We start from the raw sequence: 690 nt of genomic DNA on the forward strand, positions 1-690 counted from the left end.
AGTGGAAAAAGAAAAGTATCTTTCTCAAGATCCCATGAGAATCTCCTGGCTTCTCATGGGCTCTAATTGAAGCTTGTGTCTATTACTGAATCCATCAGGGCCCAAAGTAGTGGCATACACTGATTGGTTTAGGTCTAGGCCACATGCTCCATCCCAGGACTGGGTGTGGAGTAAAAACAAAGCACAGGTCCAAAAATAGAAAAGGAGTCACTCCCAGAGGAATATCCAATCTGGAATCAGGAAGTGAACTATATACTGGGTTCATGGAAGCAGCAGATGTGAAATATGACTCTCCCTTTAGATAATGTGTTTACCTATCATCTTGGCCACAACACTGAGTGTAGTGTATCACACATACTGACAGGGTGCTAAAGGGAGGGAGGAAGAAAAGTATTCACTATGCTGGTGGAACCACTGATTTGACCTTCCTAACAGTTTTGCATGCATAAGCCAACCCGATCTTCCTTGGGAATGCGTATTTGAAATGGGATTTGGAATTTGGGAATATAAAGCTACTCATTAGTGTGATTAGCTTTAGCCTGTGCCGACTAGAAGTTTTACATAAGCATTAGCTGTTTGCTTCCTTACTTGCAATGTTTCTTGGTAAAAACACCAGGGAAGAAATAATTCATGTCTGAATATGGCAAAATTCTTAGCTTTCGGCCCCTGGAATTATACATTGAGCCCTGG

This window comes from Cebus imitator, unplaced genomic scaffold (assembly GCF_001604975.1).
Source record: "Cebus imitator isolate Cc_AM_T3 unplaced genomic scaffold, Cebus_imitator-1.0 Scaffold489, whole genome shotgun sequence".
Lineage (NCBI taxonomy): Eukaryota > Metazoa > Chordata > Mammalia > Primates > Cebidae > Cebus > Cebus imitator.